General features: G+C 44.6%; 1 pseudogene; it reads right to left on the bottom strand.

Moving 5' to 3' along the window:
- Window positions 1-1662: 1662 nt before the first annotated feature.
- Window positions 1663-8450, bottom strand: LOC116537715 (annotated as a pseudogene).
- Window positions 8451-8736: the final 286 nt, after the last annotated feature.

Genomic DNA, 8736 nt, shown 5'->3' with positions numbered 1-8736 from the left:
AAATTTTTAGTGGAGATGGGGTTTCACTATGTGGCCCAGGTTGGTCTCGAACTCCTGTGCTCAAGCGATCCTCCCTCTTCAGCTTCCCAACGTGCTGGGATTGCACGTGTGAGCCACTGTGCCTGGCACTATTCTCATTTCCATTATAATAGCACTTTAAGGTAGATAAATGATACAACCAAGTTATTGGAGCCAGACTACATTTACTAAAATTAAATGCAATTTCACTTGTCTGAAATCATGGCATACTGGGAAAGATATGCTTGTGATGGTATTAATTAAAATTCCAGCTATTTGGCACTCACCACAATCTGTGGAGCACCTTAGAGACATAGACGGTATCCTCCAGAGCAGTCTAAGCAGTTACAAGAAGAAGCTCCCAGGACAGCTTTGTCAGGAGAGACATGCCATACATATAAAGACATTAGGGACAAGAAAATAAACAACTATTTGACACCCAGGTCCCAAATTGAAAGCTATAGGCTGGCAAATGCAGGCACTGTTTTTGCAAATCAGATGTTTTCTATACAGCATCTCTGTAGAGTGTGCTTTTGCTTTAGAGAGTAGCAGCAAGATTTTTGGTTTTCTGTGTGTTTGTTTTGTTCATTTGTTTGTTTGAAGGCAGGGTCTTGCTCCACCGCCCAGGCTGGAGAGCAGTGATGTGATCATAGCTCACTGCAGCATCGACCTCCTGGGCTCAAGTGATCCTCCTGCCTCAGCCACCCAAGTAGCTGGACTACAGGCATACTCCACCATGCTCCACTAATTTTTGTATTTTCTGCAGAGACAAGGTCTCACTATGTTGCCCAGGCTGGTGCTGAACTCCTGAGCCCAAGTGATCCTCCTGCTTCAGACTACCAAAGTGCTGGGATTACAGGAACAAGCCACAGCACCTGGCCAAGGTACTTGTTTTCAAAGGATGGTTAATAGTTACAAGAAAAATAGGGGAGGCTGCTGCACAGTGACTCAAGCCTATAACCCCAGCATTTCTGGAGGGTGAGGCAAGAGGATCACCTGAGGTCAGGAATTCAAGACTGGCCTGGCCAACATGGTGAAACGCTGTGAATACTAAATATACAAAAATTAGCCGGGCATTGTGGCATGCATCTGTAATCTCAGCTACTCAGGAGGCTGAGGTAGAATGGCTTGAACCCAGGAGGTAGAGATTTGCAGTAAGCAGAGATCACACCAGTGCACTCCAGCCTGGGTGATAGAGCAAGACTCCATCTCAAAAAAAAAAAAAAAAAAAAAAAAGAAAGAAAATAGGGAAGATTAAATAGTCTGTGAGTTCCACAATCATGTCAAACATATTAAAAATGCCTTAAATTCCTAACTACCATTACCTGTCTTTTATCAAAGAGGATTTAATTTCAGAATTTTTCTTCACATTTAAAACACCTGTATTGGCCGGGTACGGTGCCTTACTGTGGTCCCAGTACTTTGGGAGGCCGAGGTGGGTGGATCACCTGAGGTTCGAAGCTGGAGATCAGCTTGACCAGCATGTAGAAACCTGTCTCTACTAAAAATGCAAAATTAGCCAGGCGTGGTGGTACGTGCTTGTAATCCCAGCTACTCAGGAGGCTGAGGCAGGAGAATCGCTTGAAGCCAGGATTCGGAGGTTGTGGTGAGCTGAGGTCACGCCTTTGCACTACAGCCTGGGCAGCAAGAGTGAAACTGCATCTCAAAACAAACAAACATACAAACAAACAAACAAAACACACACCTATATCTTCATTATCTCAGTTTCCTCATCATCCGGCAAAACAAAGGTCACTCTTTTCAAGCTTTCTTTACATTGTTTACTGTCTTCACTTTTTTCAAGGTCATCATCTTCATCCCTACAATACCAAAACTCTTATTAAAAAAAATATATACTGGCTGGGCGTGGTGGCTCACACCTGTAATCCCAACACTTTGGGAGGCCGAGGCAGATGGATCACAAGCTCAGGAGTTTGAGACCACTCTGGCCAACATAGTGATACCCCATCTCAACTAAAAATACAAAAAATTAGTCAAGTGCGGTGGTGTGCGCCTGTAATCCCAGCTACTCAGGAGGCTGAGGCAGAAGAATTGCATGAACCCGGGAGGTGGAGATAGCAGTGAGCCGAGATTGTGCCACTGCACTCCTATTTAAGTGAAATGCTATGTAAGAAACAGAACAGGCCAGGTGTGGTGGTTCACGCCTGTAATCCCACCACTTTGGGAGGCCGAGGTGGGTGGATCACCTGAGGTTGGGAGTTCAAGATCAGCTTAACCAACATGGACAAACCCTGCCTCTACTAAATATACAAAAAAAAAAAAAAATCATCTGGACGTGGTGGTACATGCCTACAATCCCAGCTAATCAGGAGGTGGAGAGGCAGGAGAATCACTTCCGCCTGGGAGGCGGAAGTTGCGGTGAGCTGAGATTGTACCATTGCACTCTGGCCTGGGCAATGAGAGCAAAATGCCATCTCAAAAAAAGAGAAAAGAAAAAAGAAAAAGAACAAAAAGTGTCCAACATATAGAAAATAAATTATTCATCAATCTATAATACAAACCTCTTATCTCACAAAAATAAGGATTTTTTGGGGCACAAAAGGAAATCAAAGTTCTTGGTAAGAAACGTTTGGTTGCTACGACCAGTAATATTTTTCTTCATTAAATGTTCTCTCATGTTCCTTTAAATTCAGAGACTTTCCTCTGGCTATCTTCAGGACATCTGATATTAGAGAATCTAACTACTTAAAGCAAACATATGTGATAACCACAAGTACACAGACATGAGTGGGCAATTCCAGCCCACAATGTAAAGGATGGCTCAAAATACTAACATTTCAGAAACCCTTAGTTCTGTGGCTTCTTCAGCAATTTCATCATGTTTGAACCCAGCTTGTCATCATGAATACTTGCTATGTCTTCATCACTTTCAACTAGATCAAAAAATCTTTCTATTTCAGATTTCTGGAACTTTTACCTGACTAAAATGAAAAGATTTTTAAAACTATTAATTAGGAAGAGAAAAATACATTATTAGCACATGCATACATTTTTGTATGTATACTGTATGGATACGTTATTTTCTAACTTAATAACAACACAACCCAAACATAGTTATTAGGTGAAATTGGCAACTAATCACACTAACATAAAATTATTATAAGAACAACTGGAACATAAACTGAATGGAAGCACAGATTCATTTGTAACTGATAAGATAGAGCACAATACTTTTTATCTCTAAATCTTCTAACTACCTACAATTATATCTCTCCTAGAAAAACAGAACGGAAGCTAATTTGAGGAGGAGGAAAGTGTCTCCTCTCTCAAAACTTTACCTTAAGTTTTTTACTTCCAAACAGTCTGCCTTCATCTTCATCAGAATCAGTATCTTCAGAAAAACCAGTATCTTCTACCTCACCATCATGACCATCTTTTCGTTCCTCTTCTTTTCTGTTTTCTAAACAGGACTCCGTTTCATAGAGCCTGAAGAATTTCTTGTGTGCTATGGACTTTCCTCTTGGTTTTTCATGTCCTTCATTTTACACCTCGCTGGCTGGTCCAGTTTGTTGACATCAAAGTCAAGGTCAGAATTCTCATCACTGAAAACTGGGCTTTTCCTCAGATGGAATTTGCTTGAGTTTTTAGTTCTCTCACCCACTTCAGGATTGCCACTACCCATGTCAGTCATTTCCTCCTCCTCCTCGACATATTCTAGGTCCTCCTGGCCATCAGCCTGTGTCTCTGGGAGACGACTGATATCTTCAGCTTAGTTTCACTAACTGCATTCTAGAAGTATTGTAAAATTGGTAACTTTTGCAATTCCAGTTGTTGCAAAATCTGCCCATCGTCAAAACTTTCTATCACAAGTTTTTGTAAAGGGCTTCGATGCATCCTACCATTCTCTAATATTTTTTTAAAGCCATAAAGCACTTCTGCTAAAGAAGTGAACTTTGATGTCAATCCATCTTGAATCCTATTGGGAGGAATTAAATGAGATTTAGAGTTATAGGTAATAATTTCACAGCACTCTTAATTAAAAGAAAAATAAAAACCCCAACTCTTAGGTAAAATCAAATTTCAATGAAATGTAAGTATAGATTTTGGCCCCAAGAACATATAAGCTGATGAGCGAAACTGATATGTAAAACCTGTCAACCAAGTATCTGTGAATCAGTTGTATATATTTTAGGCTGGAAAAGCATTACAAATCTATTTGCTTGGAGATATTTAGTGAATTACCCTTAAATTATCAACTCTGCTACATTATATACCACTCCATTCATTCATTCAGTTATTCATTCAATGATCAACATTTGCTTTGGCTATAGTGGTTAAAGAAAACCTCTCTTAGATGTGACATCTGAAATGAAACCTACAGATAAGGATATAGTCTTATAAAGATTGGGAAACATATTCCAGGCAGAAGAAATAGCAAGAACAAATTCTCTAAGATGCAACTGAGCTTGGTAAGCCTGAAGAACAAAAAAGTGAGCATGGCTAGAGTGTGAAGGAGGCAGAAGCTGAAGCTGGAGACTGAAGGGAGCCAAATTCTGCTGGGCTCAAGGGGAAGAGTTTGCCATTTTAAGTGTAATAAGAAAACATTAGAAGTTTTTTTTTTGTTTTTTTTTTTTGAGACGGAGTTTCGCTCTTGTTACCCAGGCTGGAGTGCAATGGCGCGATCTCGGCTCACCGCAACCTCCGTCTCCTGGGTTCAGGCAATTCTCCTGCCTCAGCCTCCTGAGTAGCTGGGATTACAGGCATGCGCCCCCATGCCCAGCTAATTTTTTGTATTTTTAGTAGAGACGGGGTTTCACCATGTTGACCAGGATGGTCTCGATCTCTTGACCTTGTGATCCACCCGCCTCGGCCTCCCAAAGTGCTGGGATTACAGGCTTGAGCTACCGCGCCTGGCCAACATTAGAAGTTTTAAGCAGAAGGATGAAATGATGATTTACACAAAGGAAGAAGAAAGGGAGGAAGGAGGAGGGGAAAGGACAGTGATTAGAAAGTTGATGCAGCATTCCAGGCAAAGGATGATGGCGATTTAAGCAGGAGGTACAGCAGTGAGTATGCTGAGTACAGTGTGGAGACAGAACTAACAATTGCTAGGGAATTAGATATAGAATAGAGAAAAATGAAGACATCAAAGCAGCAGCCTAGTTTTGTGTGTGAGCAACTGGAAAGACAGAAGTGCCATTTACTGCCATAGGTGACAGGCACCCCTTGAGTGGTGGGGCAAAGGACTTCAGGGGATGGCAGAGTACAGGTGGGTAGAAACAACATTCTACTCTATTTTGGACACAGTGAATTGGTGATGCTGAGAGTACCAAAATGTTAAAAATCGTGCAAAGCTGTCCAGTGCGGATCTTCCAGCTGTGTGCTACTGAATTCAGACTAAGTTGTTTGTAGTCGCTGTGAGCTGGGAACTCAAGGAAGAGGCTGGGGTTGGAAATATAAATGAGTCACCATTTTATAGATCATATTTGAAGTTCTTCAACAATATACATATAAAACACTTGTGCTGGGAAGAGACATGAAAGTTCTCATTCTCAAGAAGCTTATGAGGGTGGACAGACACGTGACAGATGTGTACTTTCAGTAAAGTATGAGGATAGGTAAACACTGAGTGCTTTAGGAGCACAAAGGCAGAAGGAGAAACCGACAGTTTGTGTGTAGAGGGATGGGGGCTGGAAGAAGCCTCAAGGGAGGCTTCATAACTGAGGTTAGGCTGATTTCAATAACATTTAACTGAGAGATCCATACTGTAAACATTTTAACAATCTCTAAAATGCTGATAGCCTAGGAAAGTATGAACTCTGAAATGTGGGGGAAAGGGAGTTACACTTCCCCTTACCTTCCCCTGGCTCCACAATTGCAGGAGGTCGGCAACGCGCCTCCACGGGAGACCTGGGTCGCACGGCGAGCCCGGGCTCTGACTTCAGCGAGGAAGCACTCCGGCCGCCGGTGGCTTTGTAGACCTTAGTCAGACGCCGCTCCAGGGTCCGTCAGCGCCAGGCCCGGGGGGCGACGGCCATCAGCAACTCCCCACGCCACAGATGCAGGCAAGGCAAGAGAGCGCCCCGGAAACCGCTCCGAAAGGATGCTCCTGGCACAACTTGGTGCTCAGAGCCGTAAGTTCCGTGGCTCACAGGTTCCGGACGGACGCCCCTGCCGGAGCCAAAGGCAGCGCGAGCGCTTTCGCGTGTGCAGGGGGTGCGGGAAACAAAAATCGCCACTGTTCAACCCAAGCCCTCTGAGCCGTCTCCAAACTTCCTTTCGTTTTTTTGCGACGGAATCTCGCTCTGTCGCCAGGCTGGAGCGCAGTGTCCGATCTCCTCTCACTGCAACCTCAGCCTTCCGGGCTCTAGCGATTCTGCGGCCTCAGCCTCCTGAGTAGCTGGGATTACAGGTGTGCGCCACCATGCACACATAATTTTTTTGTATTTTTAGTAGAGACGGGGTTTCACCATGTTGGTCAGGCTGGTCTCGAACTCCTGACCTCGTGATCCACCCGCCTCAGCTTCCCAAAGTGCTGGGATTGCAGGCGTGAGCCACTGCACCCAGCATGTATACATATATATACATGTTTTTAACCATGCCTAATGATGATTTATAGAAGAAAGAGATGTAGCTTGTGGTCACACTGCCATCTTGACAATGGATTTTTTTTTTTTTTTTTTTTTTTTTTTGAGAAGGAGTCCCACTCTTGTCGCCCAGGCAGGAGTGCAGTGGCATGATCTTGGCTCACTGCAACCTCTGCCTCCCTGATTCAACCGATTCTGTCACCTCAGCCTCCTGAGTAGCTGGATTACAGGCATCTGCCACCACACCCAGCTCATTTTTCTATTTTTAGAGGGATGGATTTCACCATATTGGTCAGGCTGGCCTTGAACTCCTGACCTCAGGTGATCTGCCTGCCTCGGCTTACCAAAGTGCTGGGATTACAGTCATGAGCCATGGTGCCCGGCCGACAGTGGGCTATTTTTGTCTGTCTTCTCCATGAAATAGTAAGACCTTGCAGGCCAGAAGCTCAACATGGCTCCAGACTGGAGTGAAGAAGGCAGAGGCAGAGCAGCGTCAGGGCCTGAGTCCGGGTCCTCCAGCTTACTCTGGCCACACCGCGAGGGTCTTCTCGTGCCCACTCCGCCCTCGCGCTGGTGTTGGCTGAGGTGTCCACTTCCTTCCAGGGCTCTGGGTCTGTGGTGCAAGTTCTCTGCGTCTCAGCCTCAACTTGTCCTGGCCCAGCCCACCCAGCTGCCGTGTCCTGTCCTGCAGCGGCCAAGCCGCTCCCGCCCGGGCTGCAGGCAGTTCTGCGAGGCCCGGTTGCTCAGGTAGCTCCTCTGTGGCTTTACTGCCCCCACGTGGTGGCCTGGGGAATTCTCTCATCCCTTCCAGTTCAAAATTCAGTGGTTCTCAGAGGTCAGTTGTGCATCCGAACCACCGTGAGTTTATTAAATTATAGATATCCGGGCACTGCACCCCAGAATGTCTTATTCCGTAAGTCTGGAGTGAGACATGAAAATCAATCTTTCTTTCTCTCTTTCTTTTTCTTTCTCTTTTTTCTTTTTTTTTTTTTTTTTTGAAGTCACCTATTTAATTAGGTTCTTAAGACATTTAAAACACAAATTTGTGAGGATGAATTCCATTTGTCAGGGCAAACACAGATCACAGGTAGCCCTGTGAGGAATAGCTTTGCTCTTTGGTGAAATGTGTGAGTCCACAGCTTTCCGATCCATCTTGTGCTGCTCTGTCATCTGGCAGTTCTCTTTTTCTGTGTCGAAGATCTCACCTTCCTGGCGTCTGGACTTCACAGCCACCTCTTCTTGAAGTAAGCATCAGTAACATGTTTTGGGATTTTTACGCTGCTGATGTCAATTTTGGTTGAGGTGGCAATGACACATTTCTGGTGTGTTCTTCGTAGATAAACTCTATTGGGGACCAGAGGGCCCGTCACAAGTAACCAGCCACGAGCCAGCTGCTTCAGGAAAACCTCCCTCTTGCCCCTGTGGTGTCCACTGAAGATGATCAGAATGGTCCCAGGGTGATGCTGGCTCACAGTTTTCTCATGTGCTGACTGAAGGGTTTGTGCCATGGCTCAGCAGCCTTCGAGGCACATCTTCAGTAGGATAATACCTGGGCATTTTGCGAAGTTCAACCACCTGGACACTGCCGTTCTTGTCACCACCAACCAGTTTTGTAACAGTTCCAAGAAACTTCTTTTTCTTTTCATCCTTGGATTTGGCATCTGAGTACTTCCTCTTGGACATGGCCTTTCTCAAATACACGGCAGATGGGGAATACCTGCCAATTCCTCTGACAAGGACAGGATTGCGGCTGCAATGGGACTTCCCCTTCTTGGGCTTTTTAGCCTAGAGGTTCCGCCTCTTCACCTTGCCACCAGCATCAGCCTTCTTGGCCTCGGGTTTCTTGTCTTTGGTATTCAGCTTCTCAACTTTTTCACCTGCCATCTTGCAAGATGGGAAAGACTTTTTCTTACTCTTTCTTTCTTTCTCTCTCTCTTTTTCTTCCTTTCTTTCCTGTCTCTCCTGTCTTTCCTATCTTGCTTTCTTTTGCTTTCATCTTTCTTGTTCCTCCTCCTCCTTCTCATTCTTTTTTTTTTTTTTTTTTTTTTTTTTTTTTTTTTTTTTTTTTTTTTTTGAGACAGAGTCTCGCTCTGTTGCTAGGCACCAGGCTGGAGTGCAGTGGTGAGATCTGGGCTCACTGCAACCTCCGCCTCCCAGGTTCAAGCAATTC

This window comes from Sapajus apella, unplaced genomic scaffold, assembly GCF_009761245.1.
Source record: "Sapajus apella isolate SASKATOON/1434 unplaced genomic scaffold, GSC_monkey_1.0 scaffold113, whole genome shotgun sequence".
Lineage (NCBI taxonomy): Eukaryota > Metazoa > Chordata > Mammalia > Primates > Cebidae > Sapajus > Sapajus apella.
The sequence above is the reverse complement of the archived record's forward strand: the minus strand, read 5'-3'. Positions and strand labels throughout refer to the sequence as shown.